The sequence below is a fragment of the Zootermopsis nevadensis genome, unplaced genomic scaffold (genome assembly GCF_977971745.1).
Source record: "Zootermopsis nevadensis isolate Lab colony 2312 unplaced genomic scaffold, Znev_1.0 Znev_ptg000013l, whole genome shotgun sequence".
NCBI classification, from domain to species: domain Eukaryota; kingdom Metazoa; phylum Arthropoda; class Insecta; order Blattodea; family Termopsidae; genus Zootermopsis; species Zootermopsis nevadensis.
In genome coordinates, this window is record NW_028259145.1 from 14582065 (window position 1) to 14607188 (window position 25124).

The 25124-nt window shown below is 38.6% G+C and overlaps 1 protein-coding gene across 6 annotated transcripts in view; it reads left to right on the plus strand.

Moving 5' to 3' along the window:
* The first annotated feature begins 3158 nt into the window (after positions 1 to 3158).
* LOC110836884 (uncharacterized) overlaps positions 3159 to 25124 on the plus strand; it is a 75695-nt gene continuing 53729 nt past the window's right edge. For 2 of the 6 annotated variants that reach the window (XM_022078570.2, XM_022078571.2), the window contains exon 1: positions 23924 to 24736. The gene's annotated coding sequence lies outside the window, so the exon portion shown is untranslated. Of the gene's footprint in view, positions 3261 to 3426; positions 3741 to 3840; positions 3971 to 23922; positions 24737 to 25124 lie in introns of those variants that run through there. The other 4 variants (XM_087348886.1, XM_022078574.2, XM_022078575.2 and 1 more) reach the window with 4 other exon arrangements.

A 25124-nucleotide genomic window follows, 5' to 3' on the forward strand; every position in this document is an offset into this window, starting at 1 on the left:
AAGGGAAACCTATAGTATGGTCAATATATGTAAAAATTTGTTATGCATTTCGTGGTCTGAAACATGATTTATTACCATTGCTTTTTATCTTAGTTTCAGAGTATGTCATCAGGATGGTCCAAGAAAACAAATTTAGAATTGAATGGGACATACCAGCTTCTGGTCTGTGTTGATAATGTTAATTTTATTGGATGAAAATTATAAAAAAAAAAACAGTTCTATTACATGCTAGTGTCAAAGAAAACACTGGTACGTTTTCTTGTCGCATTGCCAGACTACAGGACAAAATCATTACATGAAGGTGTGTAAAAATTCTTTTAAAATTAACAAAGTTCAAATGTTTGCGAACTAAAGTAATAAATCAAAACTTCATTGATTGTAGGTCTATGTGAATTCTTCAATTACCATATTTTGGGAATCTGTCCAGGCTAATGACGTTCCTCACAATTGTCTCCTTTCGAAACCATTATCGCCATCGAAATTCATTTTACAATATATGACCTATACAGCTGAAACGTCACTAAATCCTAAGCTTAACTGAATGTTGGTTTAACGATAAGCCCCTGCACTGCAATTTAAGTAAGCAAAGAAATTCCTGTATTTTTAATTGTTTTTATTTGTACAAATTGACCAACGTCAAAGCTTTGGAAATTACCGGTATTAAATTCAGTGCCAGGTTTATGTTATCTTGGGTAACCACGAGTGTTAAAAACTTAGATAAACTTAAACATATTTAATCGGATATGTAGGGCAATAAGAATTGTTGCAACCCAGAAGACCAATATGGACATCTTCACCGCCATGAAAACTTCAAATCTCGTTATATTAAAACTTTTAGAGACGGTTGCTTGTTGTAAACGATAGTTCCCCTTTACCCGAACCAACTGGTCCTTTTGTTGTTAGAATACTAGCCTAATAACGAGTAGGATTTCAACCGCCGCCAATATCCTGCAAATAAAAACCATCCAAGAAACGGGAGCAGAACCAACTGCGGAAATGTCCCAGGTAATGGATAATGCCCGAAATAACACTGTTAGAATATGATGGTACGAAATGGATTTGTGTTACTCAAAATAGGGTTCAATGTCGGGCTTTTGTGAACACGGATATTAACCATTGGGTTCCAAAATTTAAGGGAGTTTCTTGTGTAGCTGAACAACTATCAGCCTGCCAGAAAGGACCACCAATCTGATTCATATGTGCGAGCTGATTTTGAGTTTCAATTGAGAATAAAAGTGGGTAAAATTATTTAATAGGTATTATGTTCGCTTCTAAGAGCATGTTATATTTCTTTAGTCTTACTGAAATGTGTATATAATACATATGACACGTGCGTGAAAATAGAGATAAAAGTTCGTGTGCTACACCGTTTAATTAGCATACGTGTCACTCTTATTTAAGTTTAGTTATTTCAAGAATGTAGTAGAAAAATTGTGGGAAATATAAATTTTTTAATCTTAAACTTGCAATGGTATAACGAAAGAAAAATATGTGACCCTCGCAAGATTCGCGTTTTACGTTGAAATATATGAATGTGTCATTCTGTAGAACAGTTGTAATGAGCCAAGTGATCTGCGGTTCATTTGCGACTTCTTGGCTTAGAGACCTTACAGCGTTGATGTACTATCCATTCCAATTACTTAAGTTTTGATCGTGCTTTTACTGAACATGTCTTGACGAAGCCATTAGAAGTGAGTCGTAACTTATAAAAACATGTGGAATTAACTATGAGCAATGTTTGGAATAAACATAAGGAGAAGAGTATTATTTGAGAGGCATATTCTCAAATAGGGGAATAAAATGAAATGGATCATGAAGAAATAGGGTGTCACGAGGCTCAGCTGGCTCGCGATAGGGTCATTGGCGAGATCTTTTTAAACACGGTTATGGTCCTTTGAATTTGATAAGAGGCCTGAAATTTATTGAAAGTTTTAGAAAATTGTGGGTTATAAAGATGGAATTTGCTACATGGAATCAGTGTTTGGATTGAAATGTCACTTACTCCCTAGGAGAGAATTCCGATACAAATTTGATAGCAGACTGGGTGAGCCCCAGAGCGGGTCTGGATGTTGCAGCGAGAAGAAAAATGCTGTCCTCCGGGAACGAACCCCAGTCATTCAACCATTTGTATCCATCACGACCATTATTCCTTAAGCTGGGTCTACAAAATACAGAAGCCAATTTGTTAGTTAAATTATTCTTTAAACCTATGTATGCTTTTTCTCAGTGATACCATTTCACTTTAGACTACGTAGGTGAATTTTTGCGTCATCTCACACCATAAAACTTAAAATTTTGCCCCTGGAGTGTATGCATGGGAATGGTTGGATTCTCAGAATAAACAGCGATGGTTTTCCTAAATATTTTTAACCAGTTGATCTTGTATGGGAGGTACATTTTACATTTGTTTAGATTTGAACCAAAATTTAAATGTTATGAGATGACTATTGTCATCAAAAACTAAAAAACACCAAATTTAACTTTATTTGCTAACACGATTGAAATTAAATAAATAATGGCTATTTCCAGGAACCATGCAAATCAGCTAATCACTGGCGTTCGCAGTTTGGTATCCGGTGAGGCAGAATGGGATTTTTTACTTTATCACAGTTGTCAAAACGTAGACAAGATCCACCCATCTTTCTAATCAGTGTGTAATGGAAGTGCTTCTCCAGGGGATAAAGGTAGATCTGACATGTAGCTTTTCAGTCCTTCTGGACTCAAAACACGGTTATTATTAAATTCGCTCTTAATTTCATCATAAATATCGTTTAGCCGTGACATATTGAAGGCACTATTCTAGTTCGTCTCTTTAGGGACCGAGGGAAGCCTCAAGAACTTTCAATTCAGATAGCCGATCTCCGAGCAAAGATTCCCTATCGTATAATTATAAGATGTGTGGAAAGAGACTAAAAGTTTGTGCATAATACACTTATTTAGAATGGGTAGTATATGCATCGGTTTAGTGAACACGACAGGTGATGTTATGCACGGGATTTCTACCTGTTTGGTAGAGGGAGCGAAGGCGTTCTTCATCCATAAAGCAACGACTTCCTGCAGCCAATAGGAAAGTCCCTTTCATTCCTTTGACAAATAAAAGCGTTCGTTGTATAGTGATTTGGTTTCACCGAGAGTAATGGCAGGTTGTTGTTGTACAGAGTTACCATAAACTTTCAGAACAATGGTCATCCAACAGAACACATACATTTGTAAAATAATGATTCTTGTGTGGATTGCTGACTTTGACTCTACTGATAAAGGTAATGCAATTATTTGTATTTCCTTTGCTTGTGAAATATACAGACTATGTCTGTGAATAATCGTTGTTGCAGTAACTCTTGTGCAGATATAATTCCTCCTACGTGTAATCGCCTCCCTCTACCTGAGTGGCAAGTCTTGAAACAGCAGCTACGAAACGCTAAAATAATTCTGTATAACGCTTTTACTTCTAACATCATGGTCTATGTGATCCTTACAAAAAAGAGTTCGCTGTGCGTTCGATATGCAACTTAAAATTCATTATGTTTAATTGAAGTTTTCTGTGTATAAGTCTGGACTCCTTCGTGTTGTGTTGTGATTTCTTGAAGTCATTCACAGTTCGTAGTAAGGAATAACCTCTGCACATATTTTGTGTCGAGTTGATGGAAGTGTTTTGTGCTGTTGTGACATAACTGTTTGAAATGTGTTCTATGGATGCGTCAAATACTAAAGAAAACATGTACTTCATTCTCGAATGAAAGGTTAGAAATATAGTTTGATTTGTATTGAATTGCACATAGTTGTGTGCAATATTCTGTTTGCTTCGCGTATAGGCCTACTTCTATGCAGATTTTATTTTGTTGGTAAGTGTTATTTAAAATTATTAGTGCAAAAAGCTACGTGGAAAAACCAACAGTGCCTTCTTTCGTCGTGTTTCAAATAGGAGTGGATATTTTTACAAGCATACAGTAAACAAGAAGTCTACACGAAGGTAAACCAGTTCTTGTTTGTTTTAGATGCAATAGTTATTTTGTTTATATGTGGGGACTGTGAAATAAAGGAGGATGATACTGAAGGGGACATGCAGCACGTATCATGAAGATGAAAAATTCATATAAAATTGTAGCCGGAAACCTGAAGCGAAAAGACTGATTGAGTGACGTAGGTGTGAATAGGAGGACAGTATTAAATGTATCTTTATGAATTAGAAAAAGCATGTGAAGGTGCGGACTAAATTCAGCTGACTCAGAATTAAATTTAGTGGTGGGATCTTACGAACATATTAATGAAATTTCGAATTCCATAAAAGACAGGGAATATCTTTTTGTCTAAGAGACTATTAGCTTCTCAAGGGCTTTGCTCTTTCAGTTAATCATGGTTATCTTTTACGTAGTACGTTGCAAGACACGTTTAATCCACATTTTATAATGTTTCAAGTTATATGTCAATGTAGGTTTTTAGGGCATAAGATGGGGGCCGTATGTTCCTCCAAAACTATTTTATTTACCTACAAGTTCACATTGTGTTACACTCCAGAAGACCAATATCAACATACCTGGCGCCTCGGAAACCGTAAATCTAATATATTTTCATGTTGTAATTTGTCAGAGGCGAATTCGAAGGTCATTGGCATTTATCACATGAAAATAGAACATGATCTATTACTGGCATAGGCCAAGAACTTCTTTGTACTATTATCCTCATTGGATCTTTTACTTCGAGAGAGAGAGGTAGAAAAATTATGTGAGTTAAGTTGGAGCCATCTTTATTTAGTTATAATAGCTAGTTTATAAAGAGTTTGTATTTCAGGTTCTGACGGCTGCAATTATTTATTCTCGGATGCTGCGCCGCGTAGTCTATCAGAAGTTTGCCGACACATCGCCCTGGTGATAGAAGCAGCAAGTACATCTGAAATGTCGATAAACTTCTACCAGACTACACGGCGCAACATTCTCGAAGACAGTCATCATCAATTGAGAAGTTAACTCTCGGTTTATCGCATAATCAAGTCGGTTTCGTAGTTTTTAGTATTTGCGTTCGTATGGTCACCATGTCCCTATTTATAAGCAAGAAGAAACTTCATGAAATGTCATAATACAGGCTTAATTTCCCGCTGTATACTATTATGTAACACAATATAATGTTTACGGTTTCTTAATTTAGACGATGGACGAATTCCGAAGAACAGTTTTACATATTACAACGCACCATCGTCAGAAACCTTCAAACGTCATCAGATATTCGATGAATATTGTAGTATCATTTATGAAATCAACACTTATGTAACTTTTTCCTGCAGCCATCAACTTAAAGTATGGGTTTCGACCAAGCATATACAAGGAAATGAAGAACGTAATTTTTGTAGGATGAAGATTTCAAGATACAAAGGACAACATTAAGACAAGTTTTAGGGAAATAGGTTATAATAACAAAAGGTGGATTGAAAGACCCGAAATCGTGTCTGGTGACGGACTTTGATGTTAACGGTACTGAGCCGTCGGTGTCCGAGTAATTCGCATTCCTGCTTCAGGAGGTAACGGGTCCTAATTTTGGTCCATGAGTCTATATTTTAAGAGGTGTTTTCGTGGGTTCACCAATATTCTGCAGGCAAATACTGGGGTTGTAGAACTTCCTTTAAAATAGGAAGATGGTTGTCTTCTGGGCTGTAGCTCCGTATAGTCTGGAAGTTTACCAACGTTTGAGAGGTCCTTGCTGCCTCCGTCATCAGGGCAGTATGACCTCTGAAACGTTGGTAAACATCGACCAGACTACACAGCGCTACAACCCAGAAGACAGAAATCTTCATACTCACCATCTGCCGTGAAAATCTTAAATCCTACTTACTTTAAAATAGACCACTAGTGCTTCCTTCCACATCCTTTCCAGTTCATCATGTGCAGTCCACGACTGTAATCTTGAGACTTGCAAGGAATGCAGGAAGTCCGTAGCGTTAAAGGCAGACGCTAACTTTCCTCCTTCCTCCTTCACCCCACCTCCTCACCCCGCAAGTCTCAAGATTACAGTCGTGGACTGTACATAAGCCAGTATAACAGCACCAGACGTTATGTAATCTCTGCAGTAGGGTAAGTGGCGTTACAGGGGCCTAAACAAAGAATTAAATTTAATCAGATGTGATCAACCTTCTTCTAGTGTAGACTGAGGCTTAAGCCAGCAAGTTATATAGTGCGGCTAGACTAACAATTTTGGCTCTTTCGCCACAGTGAGACTTTTGACCTTTAAGAACGGCACCAGTGATGTCCAAGTTATTAGAGGCCAATGATCTTTGGGTGGTCAATGGAGTCATCATAGATAATTCCAAACGTGGTTGGCGACAGGCTAGAAATTCCCGATGTAACCATAATAACCAAGCTAGCGTGCTGGACAAATTCCAGCGCATTCACTTCCGCTCGCAGTAATGCGAAACTCTCCGATTTTAACTAAATTTGGCATGAGTCAACAAATTATAGTAAGATTCTCCAACAACACACCTTATTAAAATCGGTTCAGCTGTTCTCGAGTTGTAACATGCGGGTAGACAGGGTTATATATTAATACATACATATGTCGCGAAGTCAACAGACACATTTTTTTTTCAACTTCCTTGCCAATGCGCCTAAAATCTAGATGTCTGATTAATTATATTGTCCTTTTGCTAATTGCGGAATGAAAAATACAGCAAGGCCGACCTGCTAGAGCAAAACAGTGTCGTAAATTGAGACATGTCGGAAATGGATTGCTATTAAAAAGTGCTTGAGAAAGTGAGTTAGAATAAATCGTCTGAAACTCAGGGAGTTCTGAGAGAGATAATGTTCGCTGCAGAGAGCACACGTAACATTCCATTACATACTGGGCCGGCTAATCTGCTCTGGTAGACTTGAGGACTTTGGGGTCAGTGGCAGTTCACAACCTGGGCAGGGGCGGTGATCTGCGTCTCTGTTACAGGCGTGGCACTCGCCATTTCGGTGTGATTCTTTTTAATATTTTTACCAGAAACACACGTCATGTAGGGTTGGTTTCAGTTGAGTTTCGTCAGTTCAGATCTGACTGTAGATACAAGTGGTGAGGGCAGAGAAAATTACATAGTGAGAAGCTTTGTAATTTCGCTTCATATATTATGGAGCTATCAAGTAACGCGCAGACCGGTTCTGGAACCCACACAGTATTCTAGCCAGTGAGTACCAGATGCACTTTCTCCTGAAGAATTGCTCTTTCCCTTGGGTTAAAGAGGCGGGAACTTGAATCTGGTCGTTAACTCATGTCCAAAGATGCCTATCTTCTGGGTTGTAGCGCCGTGTAGTCTGGTAGACGTTTACCGACGTTTGAGAGGTCCTTGCTGACTCCATAATCATTCTTAGTCCTGATGACGGAGGCAGTATGACTTCTGAAACGTTGGTAAACATCTACCAGTCTACACGGCGCAACAACCCAGAAGACAGAAATCTTCATAAACCTCAAATCTTACAGATAAAAATTTGTTAAATTTTTCATGCCTTTCTGTTGTTTCAAAAAAAAGGTATACTTTTTCAGATCTGTGGTTCGTATATGCAAGGAATCGTGTCTTATCAGATCAAGGCGGCTAAAATGCACGAAGATTGAGTTGAGAAATATGTACAAAATTTTAGTAGAAAACCTAAAGAAGGTTAAATCTCTTGGGAAACCTAGCTGCAGACGAAAGCAAAATGTTAAAAAGGATATTAAACAAATAGGGTGCGAGGGCGTTTACAGGCTTCAGATGGATGAGTGCAAGATGCAGTGGCATGCTCTTGTAAACACGGTAATAAAGTTTCAGCTGAGCAGACCCTACGTTAATTAACGCTTGTCACTCTCACTTCAGCAGTTCGCACGACCACCTCTTTATTGTTCCACTCTTCCTCCGAGTCTCATACTCTGCCTTCCCAAGATCCAACTAAATGTTATCCTCCCATTTCCTTCTCGTGTGTTCCAAATAAACATTTTCCAAGGGGTTTTACCACTGAATTTCGGCGTCGAAAGTGCAAGAATGGTATCAAAGGAAACGGTGACTTCAAGGCCATTGTTGGAAGAGTGTGATTAAAGACGCGGTACACATAGACGGGCCCATAAGCTGTTATTCGTTTAAGCTTCGTAAGTCTGGTCCCTGGATGAAATCTCAATGTCAGATTCCGAATGAGTTGTTTTCCTTTTTCTGTTGTATTAGCTGTTTCTTAAACCGTTACATAGGCGAGCCGTCGAGTAGTGGTAATTTATCTTCTTTCTCGAGTCTTTCACACTCATTTTATGGAGGAGAGTTCTTTTTCGGATGTTGGCAGTTGCTCATCTAGTCAGTAATATGTCCGAATTATGCCTAATTAAAATTTCAATACCGCTTTTATAAAAGTCCGCACTGTTTTCACAGCCGAGAATCTGGTACCTGGTGAAGCTAGTTTGCAATTTCTTCAAGTAAATGCAGTTACGTCCCTGTAAATGGATCACGATTTGTTATTTACACAAACTTTATTGCCTTATGTCTTTTGTGAAGCTTCATAAAAACTGCAGTTGATACAGCATTATAAAATAATCGCATAACTAATAAACCTGTTGAAAAGTAAACAAATTAACTTCAGCACTAAATAATTTCAATTGGGAATAGGCTTATTCATTATAACTTGATTATATAAGAGTGCATCTCCATTGTTTTGTAAGCTTATTGAAACAAAGTTGTCACTTGTGCGTCATGCGCATGACGCAAGCTTAATCCTTGATCTTGAATGTAAGAACAATGTTTTGCGTGAAGATTTGAACAGTTTGTTTGTTGGTTTCTGTTGGGTTAAAGGCGCGATAGAGCACCCGTATACAATTTAGGTTAAAAATAAACTGTGCCTCAGCACATTATTATTCCTCCATAACGTTACAATAAGCAAAGCTTATGTAACCGCTCATCAATCCCTTTACTGGGGTATGCTAATTTTGTACTTGTAAGAAACCCAACTTTTATGTGCTACGTCGTATGGTTTTGTATTAGCCACTTATTGTCCTGTTTTTCTTTTGTTAGTTTATTGTTCCTTTGTATTTCATTTATATTCTGGAATATTGTAAGCTTTGGATCGGAAATGGACAGCCGATACTAAGTGATGTAGCGGTACCTGAAGTACGTGGGAAAGCAGGGGTTTTAGAAATTTCCACAGTTGGAAATTTCCTTGTACATAAATTACCTGCTCTTAGCCTAAGTGGGTTTTGCCGCTCGTTAGCGATGCCCTTTAGAATTTAGAGTGTGGGAGGAACTCCCTGAGGATTGGTGGAAAATGGGAGGTCCTTCGAATCGAACCTGGACCCACACCAATAGGAGTTGATGTTACATTTCCTTTTGGGCAAAGTGGGAAATTTTGACTGTAAAACCGTAAGGGTGGTTACGGCATAAAAAGGGGTTATTTTGGCCCCAGAGGGTTAGGTTAGGTTACAATATTACATTAAAGATTGCAGGATTACAACATTACGAGATAGCATTACATTACATTAAAAGTCACAGTATTAAGAAAGGAGGTGATTGGGAAGTCTGCGTGTGAAGGGAGACCGAGCTGTGGGCTGCGGAGAGTGGTACGAGTGTGCGGAGGTATCGGTGCATTTGAGAGAATTGTGAAATTTAACGAAGTGTAAAATATCAAGAATTGGACTGCGTGTCGTGGGATCAGCATATTTAGATCAACGATCACGCAGGTTCTAAATAAATAGTGTGTTACATCCAAAATCAATCTGAGTGTTAAATGTGGCTGTTACGAACTGGCCGTGACACCGAATAAGAGTGAGTCGATGCATACCGACTAGCTGAGCTGTGCAAAGAACCCCGAGAGATCCCGACGACCCAACAATCCCTACCAGCCACATCGTAGTGGAGCTGCGATCAGCCCGGAAGGAGGCGAACGGTTACACTAAAGTTTGCTAATACGAAGCAGATTCTAACACGGAGTAATTTACCTATTTCCTCGATTTTAAGACGCCATCGATTATAAGATTGATTTAGTAATAGGTTTTCAGGGAAAATAAATATATTACAACACGAATATTAGGCAACATTGCCTTTAATATTTCTTAGAATATGTTGTACTAGGTGCGATCGGAAAGTTTACAGACTGTGTCAATAGAGGGCGAACCGGATGTAGTACGAGATTCTGCCGCTAGGGGGTGCGGCCTACATTCATAGTGAATCAGTGTGCCAGCCGGCATCATCGAATTAGCATTTGTTTCTTAGTTACGGGCGTTTTGGTAGTGCATTACACCGACCCTCCTGCGATTTCGGAATGGCGTGTGCATCAAATTTTGCCAAAGACTCGCCGAAACGGCTACGGAAACCTATGAAATGCTAAAGCAAGCATTTGGGGAGTCCGCAATGAGTCGTGCACAAACTTTTGTGTGGCATTCACGTTTTAAAAATGGCCGAACCTCTGTCGATGATGACGAGCGTTCTGGACGACCATCTTCGAGCACAACGCCCGAAAATGTTACGAAGATTCGGCAGGCCATTCACAAAGATCGACGTCGTACCATCAACGACTTGTGCGACATTGTTGGGATAGGCTATGGGACCTGTCAGCTGATTCTAAAGGAAGAACTCCACATGCGACGCATCGCAGCCAAGTTTGGGTCTGAGGACCAGAAGCAGAATCGACTTCTTGTTTGTCAGGAGCTCAAAGATCTTGCAAGAACCGACCCCAACTTCCTTTCTAAGATTATCACAGGTGATGAAAGCTGGGTTTACGGGTACGATCCGGAAACGAAGCAGCAATCTTCACAATGGAAGAGCCCATCGTCACCACGACCGAAGAAGGCAAGACAGGTCAAGAGCAATGTGAAGTCAATGCTGATCTGTTTTTTCGACCAGGTGGGGATCGTCCATAGGGAGTTTCTTCCTGCAGGTCAGACGGTCAATGCTGAATTTTACTGTGGGGTCCTGAGGCGGTTGCGTGAAGATGTGTGACGGAAGCGGCCGGCAAAGTGGCGCAACCACAACTGGCTGCTGTATCATGACAACGCGCCAGCGCACACCGCCCTCAAAGTTCGGCAGTTTTTGGCCTCAAACACCATGGCCGTCATCCCGTACCCTCCTTATTCGCCGGATTTAGCTCCGTGTGACTTCTTCCTCTTCCCAAAGATGAAAATTCAGCTAAAGGGAAGGAGATTTGAAACGATAGAAGAGATTCAGGCAGAATCGCAGATGGTGCTTGACAGGCTGACAAAGAAAGATTTCCAGAGATGCTTCCAGGCTTGGCAGCGGCGCTGGGATCGTTGTGTTCACTCCCAGGGGAACTACTTCGAGGGTGATGGATGAATTTAATACCTGAGATAAGTGCACGGGTTTTTATAGGCGCAGTCTTGAAACTTTCCGATCGCACCTCGTATGACCATAAACAAACAAAATTACGGATATGTAATGGTCCTTAAGATTCTCAATTTTGACATAAGCTGACTTAAGTTTGTACCTAATACTTGCTGAGAGTTTCCCGGCTAGAAATTTGATGTTCAGTATGGTAATTATCTGTGTTGGTAGTGTATTCTAATTAGTTGTGGTGTGTTACGATTTCGGACGCCTGGAAGTAATTCAACTACGATTAAGGTGATATTTTCCTTCTTTTGGTTATGAAGGTGGAGGGTATAGGTTCCATATAGCAACCTGCAAAATGAACCATAAAACGACGAAACGATAAGCATGGCACTTATGCATCTTATACTGAGTGAATTATGTGAAATGTCCTCTGAGGAAGGACGTTTGTGTATTGGAAGGCTTCCCAACCTCCGGACACCCAGTCGTTGTTTTCAACATCAAATGTGAATTAGTACATTTGCATTTTCATTATTTAATTATCAAATAAATATAAGTTTTCTTCATCTTTCTCGTTGTGTAATACCTATATTCTTAAAACGTCGAAGTCTTCTGGTATAAAACAAAGACGTTGCAGTGGTACACGACTCTGAAACGGAGTCACGACTTGTGGTAGTAATTACTTGTAGTACCTCACAGCAATTCGGTTTCCAGAGTAATATTAATGTACGAGGACGATAGTTACGTCGGAACCACTTTCATCGCAAAGTTGAGTAATTCCCTAACAATCGCTACGAAAAGATAGCTGACCTTGACTACCTGTGTGCTTAAAACATCTACATGAAGGGTGGGTGTGTTATACGTAATAGGCGTTGTCTGAGCGGCACAAGAAATTTGCAACAATTATCAATTTTGAAGGGCTGTAAAGCAAAATAGAGATGTTGATGGTGGTGAAATCTAGGAGGATGAGATTGGAGGGACATGTAGCACGCACGAGACCTGTGACATTAATTTACATAGGACCCTGTGCAAGATGAAAAGGATCAGAAATTGTCACGGCGGGGAGTACCAAGAAGGCCGTCTTCTGAGCTGTGTAGTCTGGTAGAAGTTTACGTTTCAGAGGTTTTTGTGTCGCAATGATGATGGAGGCAGCAAGCACATCTGAAACGCTGGAAAACTTCTAGCAGACTACACGCTGCTACAGCCGAGAAGACAGCCATCCGTGTACAAAACAGCTTTGAAGGTATTACAGAAAGTGGCATTATATATTTGTGCGACAATTACAAGCCACATAATCGTTACATAATCTTGCAAAAATTGGTTTTATAAAGCGTTATCTGTGTTTTTCTAGCTTCCACGTGTTCGAATTTTCCACGAGGAGGAAGGCCTTGTCACTGTACACCTCAAAGTGTAATGATTGGAATATTTATTCTCGTTCTCCAACATTGACTCCTAAACAGGTTGTAAGCAAACTGCGATTCGTGGGAAAAGTACACTGCACTCCACAAATGTTTTACATACTTTCTCGTGTATAGTTTAATATATAAAAATTACCATAACAATAAATAGACCTAAATTATTGTACATAGTAAAGAAATAATAATATAATTGTAAAAATAAATAAGTGAATAATTAATAAGGAAATAAATAGATAAATAAACAAAAATTGTTATGTTGACGAGTACGTAAGCTTTTTACTACACCTATTTTCGGATACGAGAACACAGAGTAGGATCCACTTCAGATCCTGTTTAATGTCTACTTTAATATACTGAAGAACACCAATAAGAGTTTAAGATCTCCTTTCAGAATCAATTAATAGCTCCAATATTAAGACCTTCATTAGGTGTGTACACGTATGCCCTCTGTGTTCCTTTCAATACGTACTTTCGGCATGTTTGATTCAGTACCCCGGTTCGATGCTATTATTGTTGGAGAATGTTTAGAAAATGTGGTAGGCGTGGCCACGTAAATGTTTGTATCTTATTCCCGTGTTTGGTCATTGCTTTCTGTTGCGTATCCCTTATGCCGTCAAACTTCTGCAAACATTATGTCATTATAACTATCCAGCAGACGATAAAAATTACTGACCGTGAAACGTAAAACAGAAACCAGGAAGTAACACGTCATTACTTGCTTTACTGTGCACTCTGCGGAAACTTTAGTTAGTTAATCTGTCATATCCATGTATGCTGTGCTTCTTTCCTTAAATTGGTTAGAAACTGAAATATTGCTTTTTAAAAGTTGGTGCACCTAAGAATACAGCCCCCCTCCCTCAGTTCGTGTCGATACCATTTTGATGGTCCGTTCCGTTACATGAAGATGCAATTACAAAGCTAAAAATGTATCATTTTAGGCGGATTTGAATTCGAGGTCTCCCCACCTGCATTCTTGTATTTAATGCACTGTTGTGAAGAACAATTTTTAGTTGCATTTGTTAGCGAAGGGCTTATACACACTCGAGTTCATTTATTTATTATTTGATTTATTTACTTGATGTTTATTTAACGACACTGTCAATATCTTAGATTGTAGGTCTAGAGCCGTGAATGGTAGGATAATTAATAAATTAGAAACAACGTGGAAGGAAATGGCTTTGGCCTGATTTAGGGTATTATCCCAGCATTTACCTTAAGGGACTGGGGAAAACTGCGAAATCTCAGTCAGGATAGCCGGAATCCGGACAAAGACATGGAAACAGATGCTTCTGAATACGAAGTTAGAGTACTAATCACTTGAACTCGACATTGGTTCATCGTCCTTAGTTTTCATCACCATCACCACAACCATCGCTCAATATAAGCTTCTCTTTCTTCCTGTTCTCCTCTACCTTTATCATCACCGCTTTCGACATCTTCAAAAACGTGTATCCCAGGAGTGAACAGTTAGATTGTATTTTCTGGCTTCGCTGACAAGTCCATGGCAGAAACCAGTAGGTGCTAGCTTATTGACAAAGACTGGTATGATTAGAACTGGACACGCGCATGTACATCTTGTGGTCCAGATTCGAACTCGTGACCGACTGCCAGCACTGCAGCTGTTTAGTTCTCTTTCATGCTTGAATGTAAGCTGTGCTTAAGAGAGAGCGAGAATCGACAGGCGAGAGAAAGTTGCATATCGAGTGACTTCATAATTTGTACTTTTCTCAGATTTTTAGGTTGATGGAACTGGGAGAATGAGATGGACGGGGCATGTAGCACAAATGACAGACGAGAAATGTGTTCAGAAATTATCTGGAAAGGGTTGAAGGGGAGAGGCTATTCGGGAGACCTAGACATAGATGGGAATATAATATTTAAAAGGATCTTGAATAAATTTTGTGTGAGGATGTGGCCTCATTGGGAGATCTAGGTGTGAATGGGAGTAAATTTAAACGGCTCTTAAAGAAAAATGCCGTCAATATGTGGATTAAATTCATCTGTATCAGGATAGGGATCAAAGGCGGACTCTTATGGACACACATCTCGATTTTGCGGCGCTTGGGATTAGTTTCCAACGAGGTGTCCAATGGCGTCCTGGGGAGCATCTATTCTGAATATGGCGTCGGTTTTCTAACGTCGTGTCCAGTGGAATTCGGAGGTTTAATTGTTCCAAATATGGCGTCGTGTGGGGGCGTCGCGACCGTCGTGTTGAAAGACGTCTAGAGGCTAACGTATTCTAAATATGACGTCTTTCGGCGGCTTTGCTTTCAAGCGTCGTTTGCAATGGCATGCGGCAAATCTTTGGAGACGTCACAGATACTTCGCGACGTTTATTGTCGGTTATTCCATCGTTGTATCCAGTGGCATCCCGTGGCTTATCAGTCCCAAACTGTTGTCTTGTGTTGGCGAAGAATGGTATCGTGAGGCTTGGTGTCGGTTTTTGAACTTCGTGTACTTCGGCGTCGCTTGGCCAATCGGCGCATGGAATCATGATTGTGGCGTCGCGACGATTGCCATCGGATTTCCAACTTTTTTGTGGTCCCCAATACGTTTAATCAAGAATGACTTTCAGAATTTATCACTCATGTCGTGAGTTTACTATAAAAAGTGGTTTAGGGCGATTAACTTAAGCTGCACGGTGAATTGGTCAACTAAGTTTCTTTATTGCCAATGACATAAGAAATCAGCGGTTTTAGAGGACATAGTAACAAATTTTAAAACATATTTTTGAACGTTATTGCTCTTTTTTATCTGTCGCCAAGGTTAATGCGTTTCATAAGCCATCTTGACGAACTAGTACAAGCATACATAATTTTAATGTGTGTTACTGTGACGTTTAAGAGCAGTATAGTTTTGTGCAACGACAAACGAATGACGTGCACTGAAAGGTTTCGTTTAATTACCTATAATTCAACACAACACTGGATCTTCTTATAAAACTTGTCCTTGAGATGTCTTATATTGTAAGACAATAGGACAGAACGGAGCGCTGTGATGCGAACCTTGTGTTTTGCATGATGAAACAGTTTTGTTATATATTTAAATTTACTGAACATTACTACTAGCCGATGAAACGTGATTAATATATCAAATTAAAATTCAAATAATTATTTTAAAATTTTATTGATCTCTGTTGTAATTACATTGTAGTTTACATACAACAGGTAGTGTATTTAGATTGTGGTATTCTGGGTTATGTCGCCATGTAGTCTTGCAGGTGATCACCAAAGTTTCTGAGGAAAATATTTAATCTTTGCAATCCTTCGAAACGCTGGTAACCACTTCTGTCGTAACTTTATAAACACGAAGACAACCGACATCCCAGCCGCTGTTAAAATCTTAGATCTCATCCATGAGATGGTCGTGGTTGAACAAATGAACATAGTCCAAGAAATTAGTTTTTGCAGTATTTCAGGTTCCCATGACAGTGAGTCTGAAGATGGCTGTCTTCTGAGTTGTAGCGACGCGTAGTCTAGTAGAAGTTTACAAACGTTTCAGAGATCCTTGCTGTCTCCATCATCTGGGCGATCTGGAGGTAGCAGAGACCTCTAAAACGTCGGTAAGCTACTGCTGGAGTACACGGCGCCACAATCCAGAAGACAGCTGTCTTAGAAATTACCTCTCGATTGGAACTGTTAAATCATGCTCATCCTATTATAAGACTGTGTAAGGATCTTGAATAAATTATATTTTATAAACAGGAATGGAATAATTGTTAGTCTTCATTTTATTGCAGGAAATACTGCAATACTATGTTTTTAACATTATCTACACGAGTTCCAGATTCACTACAAAATTCAGTCGAAACTCTCGGACTCCACAGAGTAGAGACCTCTTGAGAACAGATAATTATTCTTTGTTCTTGCCCTTAGGTTTTCGCTGTTCGAGTTCTGTGTAACTTCAGCTTTTGGGAATAAGATTGTCTGGAATTATTAAACGTTTCGGCAGACATTGCAGTTGCCACCTTTAGGGCGAGGGTGAAGTAGTTGGCCGTTTTTGGAGAAAAAAGAGAAAACTATCCTATCTCTTACTTTGCATTTGTGTGAAACGTGGTTTGTGACTTTAAGTTAAGAACATGCATTGAGGGTGTCAGAGAACAGTTTCTGAGATGAGTTTTTTGGATCCGATGTGAGGTAAAGGGAGAATAGGAGGATGAAAAATATTGCATAGTGAGGAACTTCATGATTTGTACTCTTCATGTATTTTTAAAGCGGTTAAGTGAAGGGGAAAAGTTGGGTGGCCACGTCAAAGCGGGAAGAGAGATACAGATTAGGAAGTCTTAGGGGAGGTCAGGATAATGACAGCCTGTCCGTGAGAATGAAACTTTTGGATGCTCGGTGGAAAAGTGTTTTTAGATATGCAGACATACTTTCTTCAAAAAGAGTGACTGATTCTGCATATTTAATGTCGCTGTTGTAACTGTAGAGCTATTTTCAGATTAAAATTATGTATGCAGCGTATTGTCCTCATACTTTCTACGTTACTGTTGCTAAATCCACACATCACTGATGAGAAAGAGACTAGGTAAATGACTTTCTAATTAGCTGAATAGCTTCGAGATACTAAAATCGCTCTCTCACTGATTTCTTCTTCCCCTGTCACGGGCTAGGACCCTTTGGTCTGTTCTGAATTAGAAATTGTGATTTTTTTTATGAACGCAATATAATTATTTGGGTCGAAGATTGTGCCATCGCGCTGCATACGCACAATGCAATACAAGGAAATGCGGACAAATATCCTTTCGTCGAACGAGATTTTGTTCGTGATACGATGTTCGAGCGGTTCACGATCGCTGGTTAATACGACTGTTCAGGAGGGAAATGAACAATAGTTTCCAATTACGCTAATGCGTCTCTTAATTTATAAGCGTATAATCGACGTATTAGGAAGCTGTTCTCTCAGCATGTCTGCTTGAATAATGTTTTGGAGGAAGTAACGCAGCACAATGAATTACGTATTGTAATGAATGATGGAAATTCGTGGCTTTTCCTACCTCTAAATGTAATTTAGCAGCAAGTTTGTATGTTTTATTTGCTTAAATCTAGGAAGATACGACACGATGGGCACGTGGATAATGTGGCGGAAACAAGAAATGTACAGTATACAGAAGTTTAGCAGAGAGCTTGCTAGAATACGCCCAGTTGGAAAATCGAGAATATGATGGGAAGATAGAATTGAAATCGATATTAATAAAAATTGGTTTTGAGGGTCGGAGTGGACAAAATTAGGTCGAGATTGTGTCCAATAGTTGGTTTAGATGTTAGCGGTATTGAACTTTCTAATTTTCTTGATTCGGTAATTTAAAAACTGATCCAGTTATATGTTATTAGTACAAGTTCGTTAATGGCAAATGTTGATCATTCCACGCCAGGATACGATTTTGAACGAGCTCATAGCCTGCTGCAGATAGGAATGTGACCTTCTAAATAACTGTTATGGCAGCATCGTATGTTCTAGAATGCGGGCCATATTTTCGATGTAGAAGTGCGTGCTGTCACGCGCGGCCCAGAAGACGGTGTGACTAGCGAAGGTAACTTCTATTTCCGAATGTGCGTTGTGCTATCTTAATAGCCACCGTTACGCTGACAAACAGCGACTGTGGCTTTGACGCATTTACTTTCTTGAAACTGTGACATTGCCTTTACAAACGCCACCAGAAAGGTACAATGTACCTAGCATTCTGTTGTTCGATTCCAGAGGAAGACTTGATTCCATGTTACCGTACTGTGTTATCAAATCATCTTAACTGGATTTTATGTGCATATTAAAGGTACTGATTAATAGGAACGTTTCCTATTGCTTGTCTGTTCTACAAAATACAGAATAGCTAATAACATAATGATATTTTATTAAATAAATAATTAAATAAGACTGTAACAGACACAGATTATTACAGATCTTCACAAAACATAAAATGGAAATTCCATAATCAAATGTCTGTTAATTTTTACAAGATATTAATTAGAGTAGCTGCAGTCCTACTGAACTTCGAAAAAGATATCTTCCAAACACAACATTAGAATGGCAATTAAGTTGAAAAATATTCTACTGAGTGCTGAAGCGTATTATAAAACGAAGTAACTTTAACTTTATAATATTTTCTATTCCTAAAGGAAATTAAAGTAATTTTCGGCGTTTAAATAGCAATTACCTAAGTTCCAGTGACTGGCGCCTTTAAAATTGTATATAAACCACGACACATTAAATACACAAATAGCGCATGAAAAAGAAATGCCATTGGGCTTGGCAGAGTTGCGAATCAATTCCGTCTAAATTTCTCTTCCAAAACGTTCTGTTCTTGTTTTGTTGAATGGTACTGTAACAGCCTTTTGAACGATAAATTCTCAGCTAGAAGGCTTTTTATGCTCACATTCCTGTGCTTAGAGAGATGCTGGAACCAATACACCCCACTCTTAAGCTCGCCGACCGGAACGTTTTGTCCAAGAGGCACAATGAGTATTACCTGCTACTTCAAAAATTTGCAGTACGTCATCTTTCTTTGTCGTGCTCTTTCCTTTGTGCCAGATTTAGACATTACTGAGAGACCTAAAGAAGCAACTCGTACTGCAGAGGCACAGTTTCACGCTTCGTCACGTTTACCCGCGAAGAATGAACACTCGAAACCCTTTTAGCAAAACAGTGTGGCTCACGTTGGTAAGTCAGATTAATTTATATTCAATTACGGTGTTACCAACATTTATTGTTTTTTTTTCTGTTTACGGCTGCAATACTGACTAACAAAATTAGGTTAAGTAAGCAGTCGGTTCAGTAACTAAAGTAACTCCAAGGAGCAGAGTCTTTCTATTTTTCGCTCAAATATTTGTTTTAGTATTATCCTCTCATCAACTTCTACATTTCCCGTATGGTTTCTTCCTTTCGGAGTTTTCAGCTCAATTTTTGTATGAATTTCTCATCTCCTGAACTCGTAAAAAAATGTCTCTCCCATTTCATTTTCTTGATTTGATGAACCTAGAAGAGTACAATTTTCTGAACAGCTGAAATTATGAAGCCTTTTCTTGTGGGTAGAATTGTCTCCTCTCTCGCTAGTTTCCAAATATTCTTCCTAGTACGATTATTGAACTTAAAATATGGAAAACAACAGTCTTCAACGAATTTGAGATTTAAGGTTATCACGGCGACGAGTATGAAGATGGCTGCCTTCTGCGTTGTTGCCCTGATGATAGAGGCAGTATGAACCTTTGTAGCGTCTTTCAGTCTCTACCAGAATACATGGATCATCATCCCAGAAGACAGTCATCATCAATAGCATTGAACTGCAATCATGCCTTTCATATTTTAATGACGAAAGTCTGTATTGTATTTCTGCAATGTAGATTGAGAAAGTTCATTGAACTTTAGGAAGGGTGCATTTAATTCTGTTTTGGTGATAATTAAAGTTTGAAGTTACATGCGAGGTTTGTCTACACGTTTTGTCGCTTGTAATGGAGTGGCTCAGTGCAATCCCTGAATTTCACTGTACCTTGCTCGTGTGTTTGTTCGCAAATGTAATGATTTATGATGGTAAAATATCAAACCTATTTTCATGATGTCCACAGTTATGCAAATTAGCAACTCAAAAGTGGACAAGTGAATTGTTGACAATTTGTTTATAAATATAGCAAGAGATTACCTGGCAGATGTTCCTCTATATTTAATTTTAAAAAAATTCGACAGACACATATATTTTATTACACAAGGATTTTATTAATAAAATAACTTGAATTTGTTGAAGCTGACTGTGTGTCCATCCTTCCTTATCACTAAATAAACAATTAAAATGTTTGTATTTAAAAGTTCATTAATAAATTTTCTTACTTTATTACGTAACTTTTAGTAATTTTAAAACTATGATTTTTTTATTCCCAGAATACACTTTACTTGGTCAAAGAGCGTACTTTTGAGGTTCTGCTAACGATCTGCTAAGACGCCTAATCGTGACAAAAATCACCACTACTATAATCAACAGCCATTTGTTGACCACGTCACTGCATTAAGTAAAGCAACGCGCTTATCAAATTTAACTTTCGGAAAATGTCTACTCCCTGCCGAAAATGAAATTGCGAACTGGCTGAACTATTGTGGACCAATTAGAAATACGCTTTATTCGTAAAGGATACTTGATATATTTACTACCTTCAGTTGTTTTCAAATTTGACCCACACAGGAATCCATCTCCCTCGACAGCACTGTTAATTATGCACTGCCACTTTTCAATCCACAACGAGTTGTTTACCGTTTCGTATTTCCAAGAGGAAACATGAATATACCCTATAGATCTAAAAAGGAGTCGTGTTACATAAAGACTGACACATTTTATTACATGTGCGAACATGTTGAAACTTCCGTATTCGTGGAATAATAACAGTTTTTATAGCGACTATTATTGTGTTATTTATTATAGTTGTGAGATTCATATTGATACTAAAAGGATTATAAATTTAAGTTGTGCAATTTTATTACTATATTCAGAACTGCTTTGTTTTTGTACTGGATGACCTTTTTAAAATGAGAACCCAATATTAGGAATGTTAATAATGTATTATTACATATTAAATATTTTAAAAAAATTCACGGTGTACTTTGCAAAGTTGATCTTGTTAATCAGCACTAGATAAAGCTGAATGTGGCCAGCTTCACACTCCGTCCGCTTTAACCTCGGTGCACACTCCGCTAGATATTAGGCTGGACTGGTCTTGCGGTGCATTTCAAAAACTGAGCTATCCCCTCGTAATCCTTGTAGTAAATGACGTACACCTAATCTTTTTCTCATTGTTGAGAATGATATTAAAATAAATTATTTTTTCTGAGAAGAAAAATAAATCGTAAGCATTTGAAAACTAGGAAAAAGAACGGATATATCGAAGAAACTAACGCCACGAAACGGGGCCCGTTTTAAGAAGCTGATAGTTGCTCGACCAGTTGAATTCATTGCTTATTATGAAAGCGAATATTCATTAGAATGCTCACATATGCTCCTTTCCCATACTGGACCATTTTCTGAGCAACATGTATACTGTCAACACTCACACAGTTTTTATTTAAGATCATGTTAATATTATCTTCTTATCTATACCTGATTCTCCCAACTGGTCTTTCGGATTTTTGGAATGAAAGTCTGTAAATATTTCGTGTCCATGCATGTTACATGCTCCTTCAGACCCATTCTTTCTATCTCCCTATTGATATTTCTTGAAGAGAGAAAGTTATGTTGCGTGAATTTTATTATTCTTATCCCATTGTCACGTAGTTAAGTCGAAGGAGTAAAGAACGGTCTGAGAATTTAGATGGAGAAATTGGATAGTCAACGTAGACCTGTACAGAATGCTGGAGCTCACACTTCTTGGAAGGCGACCTCTTGTAATCCCAAGGCATAGTTTTATTACAATTTAAAATTGTATTGTAATTTAATGTTGGGATATTGAGTATGAGCATGCGCAGAAGAATGATGAAATGGCTGCAGGATAAAGGACGCATAAGAGAGCTGAGAAATGCATACGCAGTTCTGGTTAAAAAAAGCTGGAGGGCAGAGACCACTTGTAAAACCTAAGCGCAGATGGAACATGTTATTAAGACGCGTCATTAGAAAGTAGTAAGTGAGGGTGTGTAAGTGTGAACTGGATGAATCGTATTGAGGCAAACGTGCATTGGCGAGCTCTTGTTAACATTGCAATATTCAATAGTAGAAAGTGTCAGCCCTTTCCGCATTTGTTAATTCCAAAATTATGTGATGGGCCGCATAAGAAGGCTGTGAGGGCCACGTTTGGCCCGCAGATTGCAGACCCCTGGTTTATTTTGCGAAGTTGATTTAATTAGTTAGTTTGTGGGTATGTGGAATGAACTGACCTGTGTCAGTTGTAAAACAAAGCAATGTGGATTTTTGTATTTTTTGCACTGTATTGAACCTGCAGGCTATAATGGGAGGTCAGTTATTATTAATTTCACTGGCGTCTGTGTTACGTGTAGCATGGTAGAAATAAGTGGATCGATAGAAAGTAATTGGGACAACGCGGAGTAACTAAAAATTATTAAATATGAGAAAATATTTTATTACAGTACGATTTAAATATGAAATTTGCACTGGCATTGAAAAATATGCAGTCTTTTCCTTGTAATTTTGTATGCATGACTGATACACAAAAGACTTGTGCTTGTCTGCGTTCTGAGACAAATGAACCCAGCCCACTTCTTCACACACTATTTCTTTTAGCAAATATCCATTTTAATATTATTGTCTTATCTATGAGACCTCTTCCAATCGGATTTTATAACCAAAATTTTGTATGTATTTCTCATCTCTCCTTCACATGCTACATGCACCGCCCATCTGATCTTTTCTGATTTGATCATCCCAGTAACATTTGCTTGAGAGTAAAAATTATGAATTTCCTCGTTATGCAGATTTTACGTTTTCTTTCGAAGTTCTAACTCTTCTCTGCTCCCTTTTCTCAAACTCCATCAATCTATGTTATGTGTGAGATCAAGTCTGACACCCACACAAAATAACAGGTTGAATTACGTTTTTGATGCAAGGAAAGAGAAGAGATTCTGAACTGCATGGCAGTAAGCATTCTTTGAGTTTAATCGGCTCTTTTAATTTCATTGTGAATTCAATTACGATTTGTTCCCACATACCGGTATTTAAAGTCACGTTTTCGATGACCTTCTGGGTAATCCTGAGGGCTCGTGTCGCCTTTGGACCGTCAACGGCCATAGAGCCTTTCCTTTAGTATTGTTCTAGACTAGCTGAATTGAACGTCTTAATTCTGAGGCAAGGAATGGTCGGGGTCAGAAGGACCCAGTTTTGGTCTCTCGCAACTTCAAGGCCTAGTTGGAGAAGAACCATTTCCATTGTCATTTTTCTCCAATAAATCCCATATCGGCTGCTTCGGAATTGAAGCCATGTCTTCGAGGTAAGATACCGGATACTGTTTTTGAATTCTGCCCTTGTGGAATGGTTATGCATGATCGATTAAAATAAACTACAAAAACCCGAGGAAATATTTGGAACTTACGATTGCCAAATTTATCAGAGCCTTGAGGGTAAAAGTGAGGAGACGGTAATTTCTTACCGATGATTGTTATGTAAGGTGTTGTCATTTTATTTTATTTTTTTCGATGGACGACAGAAAAACCTCATATATTCTAGACATAATGTCTTCTTTCTCAAGTCTGAAAATTAATTGTAATCTCTAGTCGCCTGTGCGCCGGCGCGATTCTGATAATTTCCAGTCCGGTTGGCAGTATAGAGTAGCTCGTACGCAGAATCAGTCTCGAAAGAGGTGGTAGCTCCGAGTATGCAGAGTGGTCGGTAGTCTGATTCAGTTCGTCGGACAGTAGGAGTATCTGGACAAGGGCCACAGGCTCGAAGGCGCGAAAATTACAAACAGAAATCATTGTTCGTAAATTCTCATATGTAGTATAATAACAGTTCTTGTTATTAGACGAAAAACGTAAAGACCACTTAAGTACATTTCAGAAATTAATTGTGGTGTCGGGTAATTGCGGAAAAGAAGCAACGGTTCAACAATTCTGGCTGATGGAATTAATGCTATAAATACTAAGTGCATGTGGATCATCTTTGGAGCTTCAAAATAACTAAATTGATTACACTCTACTTGTCCTTGGTACAATAGGGCACGAGAATGTAAATAGACGTACAAACAAACAGAAAACTTTACAGAGGGCGTTTAATGAACTGTGGACGTTCAATACAGCTCTGTCATATTGTATCACTTTGTGTCTGGTTGTTTAGCAAGAAATACGACTTCTATAAACTCGTGTATTTCATATAATCATCAGTAATGAAAAACAAACAAATACATTTTGTGTTCCAAGTTACGTTACAGTGATAAAAGTTGTTTGCTTTTAACTGAAATAAAAGTAAAGTTGTAGATCAAGATTTTGTTGCCGTCGCAGTTAGGTGCTGTCTACAAGAAAACACGTAATAGGACGTTTAATTTGTAATACAAGCTCACAAATCGATACAGTGTCGTCGGTGGGTGGCAGTAGTACGTCGTCTGGAGGATTGGTGTGTAGTGAACTGCTGTCCGTAACATTTTACTGGGTAAGCAACTAATGAAGATTACATTCTGAGCAAAAATTTTTGTTCAGCAACAGCTGATCGATTGTCAACTCTCTTTTGTTAGCTTTTTAATTCATTTCTTCCTTTGTAAAAGCTCATATCTAATTTTTCCTAATGTAAGACAAGCATTATACCTTTATTTCAAACGTATTTTGGTTTTATCATGAACAAATTCAGATTGCTTTTCAATGCTGCGTTCCTTAATGCTTAACCAATAACATACACTTTCGATAATTTTGAGTCATATTTTGGTTTTTTAAAAAGTTGTGTCACCCTCGGTTTACTAGTCGTTAACGTGCTTGCTCTTGGACCCAAGGTTCGCGGGTTCAAACCCGGCCGAAGTCGATGAATTTTTAAGGGTGATAAATTT